The 19,661-nt window shown below is 28.5% G+C and overlaps 1 long non-coding RNA gene and 1 pseudogene across 1 annotated transcript; both read left to right on the top strand.

Annotated features, from left to right (window-relative positions):
* Nucleotides 1-19,661, top strand: part of LOC108475317 (uncharacterized) — an 89,668-nt pseudogene that overhangs the window by 58,546 nt on the left and 11,461 nt on the right.
* On the top strand, nucleotides 9,572-12,655 carry LOC108487568 (uncharacterized). The gene is made up of 3 exons (XR_001871682.2): nucleotides 9,572-9,773; nucleotides 11,679-11,782; nucleotides 12,074-12,655. It is a non-coding gene; the product is annotated as an uncharacterized LOC108487568 (long non-coding RNA).

Raw genomic sequence — 19,661 nt, 5'->3', positions numbered from 1 at the left:
AAGCAGCAGATTAATAGGATTGGTTGTACCAAGTTTGCAGATTGTTTCCAATGGGATTTACCGAAGCATTGAGCATCGTGCGACAGTGAACTCAGTTAAAGAAAGGGTTTCAGTTGCTACATTCTACAGCCCCAAATTGGAGGGGGATATGGGTCCAGCACCAAGCCTGATTACCCCACAAACTCCATCACTGTTCAGGAGAATAGGCGTTGCTGATTACTTCAAGGGTCTTTTCTCCCGCGAGCTCCATGGGAAATCCTATTTGGATGTCTTGAGACTTCAAAACGAGGAAATTAAGAAAAATTAACATTAAACCTGGAAAAATCATACGAAAATTAAGAGTTCATATTTCATATAATTATAGATAATTCTATATAGAATGAATTAAAATGTCACTTTATTATGATTTTATAAAAAAAAAAGTGACGGTTTGTATAATAATTTATTATGAAGTTTTGGCATAATTGACAAAAGAAAATATTCCAAACTTTGAAAGTTGAGTTTCAAGTCCCATATTGTTATGTATGTGTCTTACTTTTATCATGTGTATGTTACATGTGGGTTTTGTTCAATTCTTTTTAGAGTAGTTTTTTTATCGTGTATTGTATTAATTGAAGTTTAGATTGTAATTAGTTGGACATATATTTAGATTTATATTGAATTTATTTTAATTTTAAAAAATAATTTACTAATAAGTGTATTTATTTTTCGTTAAATTTACATGTGAGATATTTTAAAAAAATATAAGACTAGTTTTTCCATGTCTTGATGTGTTTTATGCAAAATAATAAATATAATTTAAATTTATTAATTATTTTGGTAAATAAAATGCTTTGTAAGTCAATTTTTTTTCTTTTCTTTCAACAAATTAAGCATAATAATTTGTATAAATATCTCATTTCGAAGCTTATATAAAAGGAAGGTCATTTTATGACAAGTGTCCATGGTTTTCGATTATTCTTTTACATTAATAAAATGGTTAAATTTCAACTTTAATCTTTTTATTTTTTAAATTATATAAAAGTAATTAAATTTTAATTTTGATCTCTATTCTACGATCAAATTTGAGATTTAATCTTTATACTTTAATATTTGACATAATTTGGTACCTCAACATTTATAATGTTTTTAGTTAGTCCAAATACTTTATTTTGATTAAAATGTTGACATGAATTTTAGAAATTATTAACACAGTTAAATTCTTTGTTAAATTTAGGATCATTAGAATATTATTTTTGTCACATGATTATCAAGTGATTTTTTTTTAAATTTAAGAATGTTATATAAGTGAATTTAAGAGAAGAATTTTAATAGTGTTAACAATTGAACTTGATTTTTTTAATTTAAAAAGTAAAGTAACTAAATTATTGAAAATAAAAGCATGAAAACTAAATTCTAAATATACAAAAATACAAAAACTTAGAGCATTGTATTTTTAAATTTTAATTCTATAATTTAGCCCAAAAATAAGTAACCTAATACCAAGCTTGGATAAAAAAAATACTAGTTTCATGTAATACTTACAAATTTTAAAAGATATATGTTACTAATATTTATAATACAAAATGATGAGAAAGTAAAATATACTGTTACTCATAACATACTAAAAGATATTTATATTACAAGAAGTATTTAATAATAAACATTATAGTATTGAATATAAATTAATTATTATAAATTAAAATGTACTAATATTTGAAAATTAATTTTTTAACTTTTTCGGTCAATAAGAAATTTTAACGTTAAAGATAAAGTCATTTAATATATGTTTAAATTTTTAGATTATCGTTTAAATTTTAATATCAAACACGATCCACAATTAAAAATAATTGAATAATAATGATTCTTAAAAATAATTATAGCATTTGTACAATATAGAAAAAAAAAAACAGTCTATAGTAAATTAATACTCTTCTCTCTTTATTTTTTTAGTTTCTTAATGATCAATAAATTCAGCATTATAATTACTAAATAATATAAAATTTATATGAATTAACAATGATATATAATACTTTTATCTATATTAATATTTAAATTCTTATTAAGATGGACAAGTCTCAATTTAGTGGAGAATTTATTATAAAGTTGATTGGTTTTATGAAGTAGTAGATATTATTTTAAGGATAATTTGTCCTTTCATATAAAACCTAAAAAAATTTACCGAGTATGAAATTTTAACCCAAAACATTATAACTTTTAATAACTGAAATTTACCACTTCAATCAAAGCCGTCTTTGATTGTTCTATCAAAATTTTTAATTTGGTTACATAAGATTTTCACCCATAGTCAAGTATTGTCTATCTTCTATAATACACACATATATATAATATGTAGAAGTACAATTTGGAAAAACTTTTGAATCAACTAGTATAATATTTTTAACTAAAATAGTAATTAGCAAATCAAAACCCTTAATATTAATTAATTTATCTTTTTAACTAATGAAAACCAATATCAATTAAATTTTACTATTTTTACGATTCAGTATTTGGATGGATGGCGTTGCTACAGCTACCAACAATGCCATGACACTAGCAAGCAGTTGAGGAAAGGACTCGAAATTGTCAGTGTCAGAGAAGTTAAAAACAAAAACCATTAGATCTGAACTAAAGGCTATTAAGGCTACCCTGCTTTTGAATAAAGCCTTAGAAAACTGTCGCAGTTGGGAAGTAATGACGAGCGGGTTTTTTACTGAAATAATTTAAAAAAAAAATTATTTACTAAAATAAGTTGTCAGCCCAATTATTTATCAAAATGGGTTGTTTTTCTCATTCGCGCCTATCTGACAGGCGCGATTCAATTTTTTACATTAATTTTTTTTGTTTTTTAAATAAAATATTTTTTTTATTTTTATTAAAAATATTTAAATATATATACTGGTAAAAATACGGTCTAACGGGTAAAAACGGGTCGTGCCTATCAGATAGACGCGATTAATCGAGCCTGACAGGTAGGTGCGAATGGGCTACCCGCATAGTCCCCCTCCTGCAGCAGTAGACCACCCACCCCGCTGCCCCTTCTGCCTGCACACATCCCATCCACACACCGGAAGAGAGAAAGAAAAGAGAGAAAGGGGAAGAAAAAAAGAAAAAGAAAAAAGAAAAAAAAATGTAATGTATTTTTTAATAAATAATTTTGTTTATAATTTAAAGAGTTTAATTAGGATATTGTGGTTTTTTTGTTATTAATTATTAATTTTAAAATATTTATGTTTAGTGTTTATAGTTTCAATTAATATTTTGTATGAATGTAATTTTTTGTTTTTTATAACTATTTTAAAATTAATTTGTTAGTAACTTAGGATTATGTTAAAATTTTTGTGTTTGTAATTATTTTAAAATTAATTTATTAGTAATTTAGGATTAAGTTATAAATTATGTGTTTAGTTTAGTATTTGGTGAGTTTAACACATAAGTTTATAAAAAATTAAAAATCATTTCATTTTAAAATGAATTTGGACAAATGATGTTTAAGCTCATTTAAATTTTTAAGTTACTGTTAAGTATTGGTATGTTAATGGTTGTTTGTTAACTCATTTATTTATTTTATATCAACTTGGATATCAAGATTAAGTTATATAAATTATTTAACACCCACAAATATCAATGTTTCTAGTGTTTTGTATTTTTTTCATGTAATTTTATATAATGTAATTTATTTGATTTTTCATTTATTTGACAATTTGTATTGATTTATTAAAATGTTGATTAAATTTGTTGTTATTTTTATAAGTTGTTTGTTTGAAAGAAACTAATCATGTATGTTTTTATTTTTTAATTCCTATATTTTTATGTTCATTCCTTTGCTCCATCTTCTTCACCTAATAGAGTGGGATCTTCAGTTGCCTCCATATCAGCTAACTCAGTAGATAACTAAATCGGTGCATTTTGGTTGCTTCGAGTCCCACAATAAAGAGCGACCATTGTCTCCACGTCTTCATTGTCTACGAGTTCCATTTCGGTGAATTTTATGGGATCTGTCGAAACTGGAAACTTGTAGAAAAGTTTTGAGATACTTCTCCCACAACGTCTATAAATTTTTTCACTAATTTTTTCCTTCATATCATCAAACGAGATATTTCTATTAAATCTCATTGCTACTTGTTTGCGACATTCAAATATACATTCCACGGTTGTTGTCAAAATTTCTCCGTCGAAAAAAACACATACGAAAAATTGATTCTCCATCTTCAATACTAGATTTGTTAAAAAAAATTTAAAATTTTTAAAACAGTTTCGAATAGCAAAAAAATTATATAAAATTTTTAATGCAAAAATTTTCTTTCAGAAACTAACAAAATTAATAACCTAACAAAATAGCTTTCAAATAATAAAATTACTAACAAAACTTTACATTCTATTTAAAAAGAAATAAACTAAAATACCTTATCCTCCTCCTTGTTTTTCTTTTTTTTTTCTCCCTATCTTCTTATTTCCATTCAACTAAATTTTGTGTACGTTGCTCTGCTAAATTTTGTGTATGTGCTCATTTGATTTTTGAGGGTATATATAGGGAAAAAAGTAAGCAACAGGCGTGTGAACCCCACCATTTGCGCCTCTGAGATAGGTATAACCATTTGCGTCTCAGAGGAAGGCTCAACTAGTTGCGTCTTTAACATAGGCGCAACCTGTATTCGTATCTATACGTAGGTCATACTAATCCGAAAATAAAAAAATAACATTTTATTTAAAAAACAAATTTTTTTAATATAAAAAATTGAATTGTGCCTATTAAATAGGCGTAAATAAAAAAATCTATTTTAATAAATAATCAGTGACAACTTATTTTAATAAATAAATTTTTTTTAAAAATTATTTCAATAAAAAATCCAATGACTGGCCATTTAGACGCCACTTTTTCCGCGACTGGGATTATTGCGGCTTCTACTCTTGATTCTCGTCAGCCATTAAAACGTAGAAATAAAACAAGAAAAAACAATCTTTTCCTTGTTTGGATTTTAGAACCAGTAATGATTAAATTATATTTTTATATTTTTTATAAAATTTATCATTTTATAAAATTCTATTAATTTTTAACAAATTAAAAAAATATAAATTTCACAGTGATACAACTGTGACGTGACACATAATAAAAAATAACTCAAAATATGAAAAAAAAATACAAAAAGGCAACCGTTAAGCTAACGGCCGAAGGAATTACTTAGGTGTAATTTTCCAGTTTAATGGTGCAATTAGATGAAAAACAATGTAGGGATTAAATGATTTTTTTCTGAAATTTTTTTTAAGAGTTTTTAAACCATTAAACCTTTAAAAATGATCAATTTCTATTAATTATATAAAATTAAATATATTATTTAATAAATTAAAAAAAATAAAGTTATAACGTATGTAACGTCGGCTCCTCCCTTGGTCATTTTTGCTGGGCGTCCTTCTCCCTCAGCCGGTTTTCGGCTCTTTTCGTTTCCTTCAACAGAATAATATTGGGTTGCCTTGGTGCACATTCAACTCTCCCTCCTCTCTTTGCTTGTATGAGATGGTCCAGCTTTCATGCTGCGCTGAAGACTTGTGGGATAAGTCTGAGGTTGCTTGGTTTTCCCGAGCCAAATGAGGGCTCGGTGTCTCGAATTTTTGATGATTCATTTTATTTACACTTGACCTTATGGACTTTCACTTGATAAGTTAGGTAAAGGTCATCGGTTGAATCTGGATCATCATCATCAGAAACAACACACTAGTTTGTAAATTCGGATCTAGTGGTTGACACCAATGTTCTGGCTTGCTTAAAAAAAGATGAGGCGCTTATACTATTTTTCTACTATATGTTTAGCTTAGGGCTTATGTTCCTGTATACTGGGGCGCCATTTTTGTTCTCCTTTTAAGCATACATACCAATAAATGAATGCTATCGAAAATATAAGATAATGTCGAATCACTATAATATTTAACAAAGGTTGTAAAGTTCTATTTTGAAACAAAATTTAATTTATATGGTTAAAATCTGTCATAAGTTGATGTATTCTTTTTAAATGTAAATTTTAGTCATTAAATTTTTTAGAATTTAATTTTTTATTTTCAAATTCAAAATTTAGGTCTAATTGGTAACGTTGTTAATTTTTTTTAAATTTGTTAGTGTGATATTTTTAAAAAATACTTATTTGGTAACCATGTAACTAAAACACTGACGTTGTAATGAATCTAAATTTAACAAAAATAAATTTGACAGTATTAATAATTATATCTAAATTTTGAAATATGAAATGTAAAGGACTAGATTCGTAAAAATGAAAATATATGAATTAAATTTTAAATTTATGAAAAGTATAAAGACTTATAAAATATTTTAAACAATTTAAGAGCTTAAAAATATTGTTTGATATTTGTTTATCCATTATTATATTTAAAGGGGACTTTGAAACTTAACAATGTTAGGTAAAACTCAGATTATCTAATACTTAAAATCTGAAATAAAAGAATCACAACCATAGCCATTTCTACTTTCTTGCCGTCAAGGGAAGGATTATGAATACAATATTGTGAATGGATGATCCAGTTGTCTTGGCTGCGGGGGATATCTTATTTTAATAGAATATAAAGCTAGCGAGACATTAGAATTTAGTTCCAAATATTTGGATAGATATTGATTTTTATATTATTTTAATATAAAAATAAATATTTATATATTAATTATTATAAATAAACTATATTTAAAAAAGGATAACTCTGAACTTTAAATATGAATAATAAAATAAATATAGAAAAAGTAAAAAAATGTATATTAATTTTGAAATTTTAAATGTTATTACAATATTTTTTCTCTTTATATTCTAAAATAATAAAAATATTTAATGTAATGATAAGACATATTACACTCGTTAAAGAAAAATATGGTAACATATAAGTATACCAAACACAAAATAATACAAATTTGATTTTGATACCTTTGGACTTTTCTATTACACTATATTTAAAACGATTATGATCCATTGCCAAGTTAATTTACGACTATTTTCTTTTTAATTTCTTTATCATTTTTTAAAACAAATAAAATCCGCTTTCAAAATTTTAATATATATATATATATATATAATCATTTATTTATAGCATTAAAAAGAATTATAAATTGTTTACTTAATTACGTAATACATAAGCATTTTGAAAGGATAAACCAACAGAGTATAATGATAACTTTCTTTATTTTAGTTGTTGAAAATTGTCATCCTACTATCATTATTTTCACCCTATTTTATCCAACTAACCTCAAAAAATAAATATTTATTCTTTGAAAAATTATAATGACAATGACTTAAAATTTACAATGTCATCGTTCTCCATCATTTTTTAATTATGCCTTAATGATTGTCTTGTTTAATAAAAAATAATATTTTTTTGTGCCGACATTGTAATGGCCTACATCCATATATATATATTTTTAAATACCTTTATATAATATGGGTATTCTACGATTTAAAAAGAAAAATAACAAACATAATATTTTAATAAGTGTCGGCACTGAAGTGGCCAGCACTGGTTCAAAATTTTAGTAAAACAATTTTTTTGATTTTTTAGTGCCGGTGTTGAAGTGACAGGCACTGATTCAAAATAAAAAAAAAAGATTGAGGAGGAAGAGAGCTGCACTCCAATTATGTCAATTGGTCTAATGGACTTTGGCGATGGGTGACTGCATAGTGGAGTAAAGGAGGCGGTTAGAGCAAATGGAAAAGGAAGGAGAGCAGCAAATAATGAAAAATAAAAAAATAAAAATAAAAAAGAAACAAAAACTCATCCATTATTGAGGAGAGAGAGGAGGTGAGATAAAAGTTAAAAGAGAAAATTTCTTACAATTACCAATAAAATAACATCATGACCCTAATTACTTTATTATTACAAAACTAATCAGAAAAAAATAATTAAAATGAAAATTAATGATATCATTCCTATTTTTGAAAAGAATCATTCTTAATTTTATAGTAATAAGAAAGAACCAAAACAATAAAAATAAAATAAAACAAAATAAAAAGAATAGCTTTTACTTGATTTGATTGTATTCAAAGTCCATGCAACCTTTTGAAATATAAGATATTAATTAAAAATTATGAAATTTGGAATTAGATAGTAGCTAACATCTAAGTTTAAATATTTTAAATGCTAAGGGTCTAAAATATATTGAATGAAATTTTAAGAAATATTGAATTGAATGTTAAATATGAATTATTTAATAAAGAATACCATAATTTTAATAAGTAAAAATAAAATTCCCAACGTTTGGTGTTTAGTGGAGGGATTGCATTATTATTATTTCAAAATTTATTTGGTGGAACATTAATGTTAAAATTTATTTGGTGGACCATTAATGTTAAAACTTGTTATTTCTTTGGTAATGGTAAGAGTTTTAACTTTTATTGAGCTTTTATCTCATATCCTCTCTCCCCTCAATAACGATTACAATGTGTTTTAGTTTCTTTTTTTATTTTTCATTTTTTTCTGCTCTTTTTCTTTTTCCATCTCTTTTTCCTTCTTCATTTGCCTTAGTCGCCACCTTCACTCCACTATGAAGCCAGTCATGCCAATGTCCATTGGGCCAACTAACATAATCGGAGTGCAGCTCTCTTTCTCCTTAATCCATTATTATTATTATTTTGAATTGGTGCCCGCCATTTCAGCACTAGCACCAAAAAACAAAAAAATTTTTTTTTTTAATTTTTTAATCGGTATCGGCCACTTCAACACCAACACCAAAAAATAAAAAAAAAATCAAAATTTTATAGTTTTAAATTGGTGTCGGCCACTTCAACATCGTCATAAAAAAATAAAAACTCATTTTTTTAAAAGTTTTGAACCGATGTCAGCCACTTCAACGTTGGCACTTATTAAAATATTATCCTTTTTTTTTCTTTTTCTTTTTAAATCGTAGAATACCTATTTTTTAGGGTATTTCCAAAAAATACATACGGGTTTCGACCATTACAGTGCCGACATAAAAAAATATTATTTTTTATTGGATAGGACAATCATTAAGGCATGATTAGGGAATGATGGAGGGTGGTGCTAGCACCGTCCGACATTGTAGATTTCAAGTTATTTTCGTCATAATTTTTCAAACAAGGTTATTTTTGTAAATATTTATTTTTTGAGGTTAATTGAGTAAAATATCCCGCTTTTACTTAAACTATAAAAATATTCATTTAACTATGCATTTGGTTTTATTTTATGACTTAGCCATTAATTTTTTCAATTTAATAACTAAATTAATTATTTTAGTTTTTTTCATTAGTTATCATTAAGGGATTAATGAAAAGCTAATAAGGGTCTTCTTCTTTTCTTTGACCTAATAATAAATTTAGCTCTCCTATATTTATACATTGTATCGTTTGATATTAAATCTAAAAATTCAACAAATTTAACCCTTAAGTGTTTACAAAACTTACCATTTTAATTCAAATTCTAAAATTTAATAAATTTAACTCTCAACAATTACAAAATTTTTCAATTTAATATTAATTCTAAAAATTTCAAAAAATAAAGAAAAATTATTTCTTAAAAAATATTTTTTAATATTCCTTAGCGTACCTCTAAAATATATTGAATAAGAAGAATATTTAACATCATTTATATTGTGCTCAATTTATATTGGGGTCTATTTGTTTTGAAGTAAAACATTTTCCGGAAAAGCTTTTCAGCCTTTTCCTGTGATTGTTTGGGCTGAAAATATTTTCCTCAAGTAAAATCAATTACAAAAAAAGAGGCCCTTAATTTTGGAAAATGTCTTACGGATTTTATTTCTGTAAGACATTTTCCGGTTCCTCCTTCATGAGGTAAGCTCCTTCTTCTTCTTCCTTCTTTCGTTCTTCATTCATTTTCCTTCTTCCATTCTTCATCTTCTCTTCTAGGTTTTTGTTCTTTTTGTTGTTGATCTCTCTTTATATTCATCTTTTACGTTTGCCTGAAATTCCTGATTTTATGCCTGAAATTCCGGAGCTTGATTAGCACAAATGAACCCATTGGGTCATAATTTCACTTCCAGTCCATTAGCCCACCTCTCATCGTCATCTTCACCAGCTCTGGATACCGACTCATTATGTTTTTTTTCTTCATAATCGAATATTTTTACCTTCATTTTAGAGAAGGAAAAAAAAAGAGAATAATTGCGGGGTTAAATATTGAATTTTGAATTGAAAGTAATATCTCTCCAAAAGGGGAGAAAATGAGGTTGTTTATTACGTTGGTAGCAGCAGTTTTATGTATCTTATGCATCAATGTCTTCGCCGATCTCGTTTTCCCATCTCATATAGGTATCTCCATTTTTCTTTCTCTCTATTTTTTTATCTGAAAGTTCCGGTTTTTAATGTAAAATTCAGACCTCTTTTTTGGGTATAATTCATCTGAATGTTGTTTGGGTTTTGGGTTTTCTTTAAATCTCTTTAATTTTGATTTTTCATGTCTGAAATACAGAAGAGTTTAGCTCATGAGACCTAATTTAAAATAATCATGCTTGATAATTTTTTTGTTTGCTTTGTTCTAGATTAATGAATATTTTCTGGATTATTAGATATGCTACTTGTTTATTGTTAATGATTAGTAGTGTAATTTATGCTCCTTTTCCGGTCCTTCATAGTTAGAAAATGAGTTTTTCTTTTTTTTTTGATTTGGAATTTGATTCAACCTAGTGTTGTAATAGAATGATGCTAAAATTAGATGTCCTTTGTTATTCAGCAGCCTGAGATCGATCCTTGTTTCGGTAACAATAAGGAATGTTTTCTGTTTTTCGCACAATTAGAAAGGATTTGCAATTGTATATAGTTTTTTTACTTGTAGCAATGGATTTTTTAGAGTTAATAATAGGTGTAGAAGTTGAGTATTTATCTGTTGAAAGAAAATTTAATGCTGAGAGCTGATTGTAAGATAAATCTGGATATTACGGATATTAGATCGTGTTCTTATGCCTGTGTAATGTGTATATGAGGACTAATGAAAACCTAGCGGTCCTTTTTTCTTTTATGTTTGCTGTTTTGTTTTATTATTACTTCTTGTTCTTCCATATATATATTTCTGTTACTAGCTTGAGATAAAATTACTGCATTTTTCTTCGAGAAATGGTTTGAATACTTCCATTTCGATCTGCTCTTTCTCTGTTTCGATTTTTTCATCATCCAGTGATTTTATCTTCTTTGATCTCTGATCTGCTGTGGGTTTTCAGTTTGCTCTCTTTGAGTTCCACTTTCGGGTTTGCTCTCTTTGAGTTCCACTTTCGGGTTTGTTCTTCCTTGTAAATATTTGAATTCTTTGTCCATCTTTAGATGCTTGAACCTTTTTCAAGTGGTGGCTAAGTTCCGGTGATTATCATTTTCTTTCTCAAACGAATGAAAAGTATAAAAAGAAAAGTGGGAGGTGCTGAATTTCAATCGACATTCATGTGGTTTGGATTCTATATTCGTTTATGAACAAAAGTAGTTATGTAATGTAAAATTTCCTCGATAATTTTTATCTGAGTTCTGAGCCCTAAGCTAAATTGCTGTAAATTTCATCCAATAACATATAATATGTATATTGATAGATAAGATTGCTTGATATTGCATTACTTTGTGATTTGCTTTTACTTTAGGGAAATTACTTAACAATTAAGTGCATTAAGCTAGTGTTGCTAGTACCTATTCTTCAGTAATGAATATTTTGAGTGTCTTTCAGAGAAATGCTATAATGAATTTGTCTTTGTCATGCAGCAACCAGTTTGTGTAAGTAGTTCAAGTAGGCAATGTTTAAGTTCGAACCAGCGACTTCCTAGAGTTTTGCTGCGAGTAAAAGACGCGTCCATTTCTTCAAACAGGTTGGTGCTTAGAGCTCTTTGCAAGTTTCAAATTCATAGCACTTGCATTGGTTGTATTTACTGTGATTATTTTCTTTGGGATAATTAAGGCTATGGTTGCAGCCTTCCATACACATGTATAAGGGCACTAGACACAGTTTCTATTTCAATATATACAATAAGTGCATGTGTAAATGTGAGGCGTCCATGTTCTTTGTACATATATAGCAAATTGGTAGTTGTGGTGGTGTTTAAGAGTGAAACTGTAGCAAATTGGTAGTCTCAAGTGTATCCTCATTAATGATATTGCAGGTTATTAAGGATTTTGTGCAAGTGGTGAGATTAAACAGGCATCGAGTTTGTTTGACTGTGATGTCAAACATGAGGACTATTTGCTAAAGAATTATTACAAAACAGCTTCATTGATTGCAGCTAGTACCAAGGGAGCCGCCATTTTCAGTGGAGCTGATCGTAGTGTAGCAGAGCAAATGTATGAATATGGAAAGAATCTTGGCCTATCATTCCAAGTTGTTGATGACATATTGGATTTTACACAATCAGCAGAAGTTGAAGCCTGTACCAATATAGAACAGCTTTCTTAGGATATTAATTGGTTCCTTGTCACTGATTGTATATTTATACAAGGCTTTGAGCTTTGACTTGAACTCCTAGTTTCAATGTCTTCAAATTATACATTTGTCTGAGAAAAAATAATTTCTCTGTTAAATTAAATTGATGAACAATAAAGTTTTTGTGATCATCAATATTAAGCTAATAAACTTCCATTATGTATACAAGGAAAACCTATGTTATAGGGGTTTCTCTTTTTCTTCTTAAAGTATTTGTGTTTGACGTTTATTTGAAAAAGTGTAAATAGAATTTTGTTGTTTTTAATTTATGACGGTTAATATTATAGCTTAATAATTGAGTATTATTATATATTTAATTTAATTTATTTATTTATAAATAAATTATTGTAATATATGTAAAAACAATTTAAAATATAAATTTATTAATATATGTAAAACAGCTTTTTCAGAAAATATTTTAGGAAATCATCAAACAATGAAAAATATTTTACACAGATTCATTCAAACATCAGAAAAGTAAATCATTTTTAGAAAAGTAAATTATTTTCCAGAAATCATTTTTCGGAAGATATTTTACTGGCAAACAAAGGGAGCCTTAATGCCGCCTGTGTGAATATGGTAAAAAATCAAGTTGGTTTAAATTCAACTATAAAATGTCGTATTTCAGATTAATATCATACTATTTATTTAAATTCTTCTAAAAATTAATTATTTTTAAAGGATTAAATATAAAATTAGTACTCGAAATTGTTCATATCTATCATATTGGTATCCAAACTTTTTTTTTCTGTTCATTAAATCGGTAGCCGAGTCTAATGTTATTAAGTCCAAGATAAGTGCCAAAATAAGATTGTTACATGTGGCATAAATGATGTTATGAATATATTATAATAAAAAATATTAAAAATTAATAAAAATATTTTAAAAATATTTCTTTTCTTTTCTTTCTTTTTCCAGATGACATTTCTTCTTCCCAATTTTCTTTCTTTCTTTTTTTCTATCTTTTTCTTGGCTAGCTTTCTTTTTCCCAATTTCCTTTTCTCTGCTAAATACATTTTCTTTCAATGGCTGATTTTAATTCCTGTCCTTCACCTTCTACTGTTGTTGTTGTTGCTTCTTTATTCAATGTAGAAGGTACTGAGTTTGATTCTCGGACATGGAGGAAGTAGGTTCAAACTTAGGCTACAAAGATTTGGATTACCCAGTAAACCCGAAATGAAGAACTTATTATTGAAACTCAACAATTAATAAAATTTTTGGGGAGTTGGATTTTTTCTGTTTGTTTCCTGAGAAAATATGAGAAAGAACAAAAAAAAAAGGGGGGGGGTTCTTTTCTTTTTATTTAAATTGCTTTCTTTTTAGCTTATAGGTCTTAAATTTATCTTTGTTTTATATTTCGAGTCTTGGGTTCATCTTCTTTTTTGGATTTTCTTTTTCAAGCTTTTTTTTCTCTTTTTCAATTTCTGGGTAGCTGGATTTTTTCTGTTTGTTTCCTAAGAAAAATATAAGAAAGAACAAAAAAATGGTAGATGCAAGTAGCTCCATTGGATTTTTATCTTCTTACTTTATAAGTTTATAAGGATTTAAAGCTTTTTATCTAAGAATTTAACGTCAACCCTGTTTGTTTAACTAGGATTAAGCTTCTCTGCCCCACTAATACTCTTCTTTTTTGCCATGTTTACGGGCTCATCACCACTCAAGCTATCCTTCTTTTTCTTTTTTCTTTTTTTCTTTTTGTATTGGTAATGTTCTTGTTTGGGATTGTGATATGATTTTGAGTTGTTGGGGATTCTTAGAGGTTATGAAGGGATTGTATGCAAAGAAACATACAAAGATGAATAAAAACCAACAAGAATCAGAACCAAATGAGAAAGTTGGTAAGAGATCTGAATCAGATAAGCAAAATAAGGTGAATTTCCTTAAAAACATCTATATTATATATTATCTTTAATTTGGATCTCTATTATATATGTTTAAAATATTGAACCATCTATAGGTGAACAAACATGAAAGGCAAAGAGTAAGATCAACAACGTCAAGCAACTCTAGTTCTAGATCAAAAACATGGCAACCTTCATTACAAAGCATCTCTGAGGCAGTAAGCTAAAGGATGTTTGGTTTTTTTGCACATCAATGGCTACATAAGAGACCTAAGCCTCTTTTTTCAACTTGTAAAAAATCAAATATAGTTTCTCTCACTTTTGGATTGAAAACGAAACACAAAGGGATAGAAAACAAAACAATTAGTGAAAGGAAAAAAAAAACCGAAATAGATAGAAGAGAGGTAGAAGATGAAGAGGTCAGATAGAGATGGTGAAAGAAAAAAAACGAAAAAGAAAAAAAGAAAGGAAAAAAAGTTGCAGCAACCAAAGAGGTAGAAGAAGATGATGGGGAAAGGACATGTTAAAGGAAAATAAAATAAATGAAAGGGTTTTAGAAAATATAAAATGAAATGGAAAATAATTAAAAGATAACAACTTTTTAGGTCAAATAGAGTGACATGTGGTAGTGCGTGAGTGGTTAGCGTTGCCACGTCAGCAAAAAATTAATGTTCTTTAGCTTAGGTACTAATATAGTGGAGTAAAAAAGGTTTAGGTACCAATTAGGAAAAAAAACTATAAGTGTTAATATGAGAGAAGTTGACAAGTTATGGTACCAATTTTATATTTAACCCTTTGTTAAACTATTACAAAATAATTATTTTGAATTTTTTCTTATTTTAAAAATGTACAGAGACCTAATTTTCGAGTAGAGAAAACAATGTAATGTGGAATCTTTCATGAAATGAAAAACTTAGAAAAAAATATTCTTTTCTTGGCTTTTTTTTTTTCACTTGTCATCAGTAACTTCCAAGCTTTATTTCTTTTGAATTATTTGATATATATATATATATATATATATATATATATATATATATATATATATGACTGAATGGGGGCATATGCCTAAAATTAAAAATATTTGGCCATATAGGCCTTTTTATTTAAAGTTAAGGAAATAGTCTATTTTTGGAGAGAGTGTGTGAAAGGGTGCAGTTTCCTCCAACAATAAATTCCTAATGGTCAAATTTCAAATCCGGCCAATGGTAAAATTATAAATGGCCCAACGAGAACTTTTTCCTATATATACCTAAGTCATTTTTCACTCGTTTCACTCAAATCCAATTCTTTTAATTCTCTCAAGATTACTTCCAAATTTTCCAATAATTTTGTATTAAAATAATCTAGTTTTACTTTATTACTTTGTAAATTATTCATTTTGATCAATTTTTCTCGAATGACAAGTTCTCTTATTTGTTTCGACGGCAAGTACATTTTCGCTGTGCAATTGACAAGGTAAGGGAATTTTTTTTATTTCCATTAATTTTAATTAAGTTAATTTTAAAGTTTTTAAAATTTTTAAAATATTTTATTGATATAAATAGGAGGGTGATAGGGTTTTGAAGGGGTCCATACACAATTTATCCGAGAGCACCCAGTGAAATTTGCTATCATTTGTAAGATGCGGGATTCTTACATGCATCTTGTATGCTCGGGAGCTATAAAGTAGACCTCACACTTATCAACGCGTTGGTGGAAATATGGAGACCTGAGACATATATATTCCATCTACCATGCGGTGAATGTACAATCACACCTGAGGACATAATTTTACAACTCGGTTAACCAATAGATGGGTCAGTTGTTATAGGGATAGTGGTCGTTCCTACTTAGGAGGACCTTTGCGAGACATTTTTAGGGAAGGTGCTGAACAAGTTCCAAGGTGGTCAAATAGAGATGAAATAGTTGAAAGATAATTTCAATAAACTTGATAACGAAGCGTCTGCTATTGAAAAAGAACAATACGCCCAAGCATTCATCTTGAGGTTAATCGGGGGCATTCTAATACCTGATAAATCTCAAAATTTGATACACATAAGGTAGCTACTACATCTAGTCGACTTTTAAAGAATGCGGTCAACTTAGTTAGGGATCAGTTGTGTTGGCCACATTGTAACGAGAGTTGTACCAGGCGACAAAATTGGATAAGATGTCAATTGGTGGTTGTCTGCTCCTGCTGCAGTTATAGGCGTGATGGTGGCTACCATTTTACATTCCCGAGTGGACGCCCCTTTTACATTCTCACTGGTGACAAGGTAAAATCTATTTAATAATAATATAGTTATTATAGTAAATGTTGTTTATTTATTATAAGTTTGAATTAACATATTGTTTGAGTAGGTGGAACCATGCGCCAAGTTATGTGGGACAACCAGAGTAGTTCAAAGAAATCTGGATGCTATTATATCAACGCTTGGAAGCCAAGATTAGTTATTAAAATTTTCAAAAATATAATAATTACATAGTGATTTGGAATTTAATATTTGTAGATAACCAAATTTATAATTGTGCACTACAGTTTGAATGAATGCTATACACTAATCTGGCAATCGTAAAATGCATCCTGCCCAAATATTTGGCCAATTGGACTATGTGGCATACGAAGGTACCAGTGGTTGTTTACGCAATGGTGAAGATGCATGAATCTGATTGAGTGAAGCAATAGTTTGGATGAAGGCAAAATATTCTGTCACCATTGCAATACATCAAAGCGCTACACAAGCTTGATTTGCAAGGGAAAACTGATGAAAATTGGCGGAAATTCCACAAGGAATAGATCAACATTTGGGATCGTAGGAACATTTTCACACCCATCAATGAACTTTTTTTTGCATCAGAGATAGCGACCTCTGCTGAGTACATGTCATGGTTTAAACTTGTTGGGAAGTCATATCTATTGTCAGTAGAGACGAGTAGGCAAATTCGTTCGAGGAAGCCACAATGATCACCTCAGAATCGTTGGTCCGGAGCACGTGGTGTGATGGGTTCGTCATCGGCTCCAACACAACAATTGGCACCGGTGTCTACATCACATCCCGATTAGTTCGCTCCATATATATTTCTATTCCTTTCACTAACCCCATGTATTTTACACAAGCACTACACTATGCATCACTGTAACATCATACATCTACACCTCCTCTAGTTGTGTTTTTTGCAGCACCTCTGTCCCTAACATATTACGCCCCGATGATGATAATGATCTAGATACAAATGTCAGCATCAATGTCGACGTATCCGCCAACAACAATGATTCCCAGATATTATGCGCAATTAACTTATGCGACACCATACAATTATGCACCGATAGTTTCGCAAACACCTCTGCATCTTTGTTTTGTCAATGTGGCTTATCTTCGTAACCACTTTCTCGTAGAATGGAGGAGACACGATGGGAGGATAGGATGACACCACACTCAATCGCGGAAGAAGGAGGTGAAGATGAAGACGGGGGTCAAGGTGACAATGAAAGAGGAGAAGCCAACACCCCAACTTGTATGAAGAAATCCTACCTGTAACCATCAACCACCTTCTTGTGGCACACATTCGGCTCGACAACACCGATGATATTTTTTCCTTTACTTTTGTGATGTAAATATAATTGATATCAATGTCATTTTTTTTTTATATTTTTGTTGCAACTCATAATTCACTTTGCTAAATTATAATGTATATTGTATAGAAATTTTTCTTCCATAATATTTGATATCAAACATTTAATAATAATTTTACAAAATTTTAAAGGTAAATTATTATAATGTAAATCAACTCATAATTTAATAATATTAAATAAACTATACCCAAAAATTAAATTTGAAACCTTAAGGAAAAGCCTTAACCTATCCTTATTTGTTATTTCACCATGGCAAACAAAATAGTGAATGAGGTAAAAATTATCTCACACTTAATTTTTATGAAAAAATTAAAGTAAAACATGTTATGTGACCAAACGATCTATGAAGTATACAAAAGAATGGAAAAATTTTGTACAAAAAAAGACAGAGAATAAATTTGTGTATAATAAAAATTAATAAAATTGTGTAAAAAATGAATAAAATATGTTAATGAGGTGTTGTCCTCAATGTATCCCGCAATTGTGGACATGTTGCCCTCGTATGCCCTGGGTTCCCACAATAGTTGCATAACCTTTGTTGATTGGTGTAACATCCCGAAATAGGGCCTAAACGGAACAGTGGTTGCGAAACCACAAATCCGAGGTAGAATGTAACGGCCTAATTTTCAGTGGTGTCAAAAATGGTGATTTGAGATCACTAAATCGGACAAATAAGATTGAACAAGATAGTAACTTAATATTTATGAGTCAAGTAAGAATTTAGAAGAATTTGTGAAATGGTGAAATTAGTGAATTAAAATAATTTATTAGGTCGACGGGTCAAAAAGCGAGGTATCGAGACCTCGAATTTGAAAATCGAGCTATAAATATTTTTATAAATATTTATGAAGTGTCATTGAGTTAGTATTAAAGTTTCAGTTAGAAAATTTTGATGTTTGGATAGCTAATTAATTAAAAAGGACTAAATCGAAAATAGCTCAAAATTTGTTAAATTGTGAGTAAATAGCTTAAGTATTTAAAAGATGGATTTAAAGAGCAATTAGACCCAAAGGTTAATGGCTGGACGGTTTGGGTATGAAATAAGCAAGAAAACAATGTGAACAAGGGACAAAATTGGAATTAGCATAAAAGTTAATAGTTAAAAAATGATGTAATTGAAAATCTAGACATTTCTTCATCTTTCTCAGCCGAAACGCCGTAGCAGGTCTCAGTATGCTGGTTTTTCATATTTTGCACCATGTAAGTTTAATTTTACTATTTCTTAGTAATTTTATGTTTTGTGACTTTTACAATTAGGTCCAATCATCTAATTCATTAGTTTTTGATTTGGTGGGTGAAATTGGAAGTTACCCTGGCTGAGTAAGGGTAGTTTATGATGAATTATTATGAAATTGAAGTTCTAATTTCATATTAAGGTTGTTTTATTAAGTCATTTTGATAGAAAATGGTATTTAGTACCTAATTGTGAGCAAAATTGTGAATTAGATGTTGGTGTTGAAATTCAGAATATCAAAGGCTGTGAAATAGTTTATAATGATAAAATAAAAGTGTTAATTTATAAAAATTAGTTCAATTGATGGGTGAATTGAGCGGGACTAAATTGTAAAAGCTGTAAATTTTGGGGTAAAAGTGCAATTTCGAATTTTGAACAGCATAAATTGTGAAGTGAAATAGAAATCAAATAAATGCTAATGAGTAGAAATATTTTATATTATAGATCAAGAATCCAAGAAGAACGAGGAAAAGAAAAAGTAAAGGACTAAATTGTAAGGTTTAGTGACATTTTGTATCAAGGTAAGTTTACAGTAAATAAATGCAATATTCTTTTATTTTACATTATTATTGTCAATTTCAGC

The sequence above is a fragment of the Gossypium arboreum genome, chromosome 6 (assembly GCF_025698485.1).
Source record: "Gossypium arboreum isolate Shixiya-1 chromosome 6, ASM2569848v2, whole genome shotgun sequence".
In the NCBI taxonomy this organism is placed as follows: Eukaryota; Viridiplantae; Streptophyta; class Magnoliopsida; order Malvales; family Malvaceae; genus Gossypium; species Gossypium arboreum.
This window is presented reverse-complemented; position numbering and strand designations above follow the sequence as displayed.